Raw genomic sequence first — 220 nt, 5'->3', positions numbered from 1 at the left:
CACCTGTGTGCAGAGCGAGCACGCGCCTCCCTTCACGCACCTGTGTGTACAGTGAGCACGCGCCTCCCTTCACGCACCTGTGTGCAGAGTGAGCACGCGCCTCCCTTCACGCACCTGTGTGTACAGTGAGCACGTGCCTCCCTTCACGCACCTGTGTGTACAGTGAGCATGCGCCTCCCTTCACGCACCTGTGTGCAGAGTGAGCACACACCTCCCTTCA

At 61.8% G+C, this 220-nt stretch overlaps 1 protein-coding gene across 3 annotated transcripts in view; it reads right to left on the bottom strand.

Annotated features, from left to right (window-relative positions):
- Positions 1-220, bottom strand: part of IL34 (interleukin 34) — a 61,249-nt gene that overhangs the window by 7,055 nt on the left and 53,974 nt on the right. The gene's annotated exons all lie outside the window — the stretch shown is intronic.

The sequence above is a fragment of the Oryx dammah genome, unplaced genomic scaffold (assembly GCF_014754425.2).
Source record: "Oryx dammah isolate SB20612 unplaced genomic scaffold, SCBI_Odam_1.1 HiC_scaffold_13, whole genome shotgun sequence".
NCBI lineage: Eukaryota > Metazoa > Chordata > Mammalia > Artiodactyla > Bovidae > Oryx > Oryx dammah.
The sequence above is the reverse complement of the archived record's forward strand: the minus strand, read 5'-3'. Positions and strand labels throughout refer to the sequence as shown.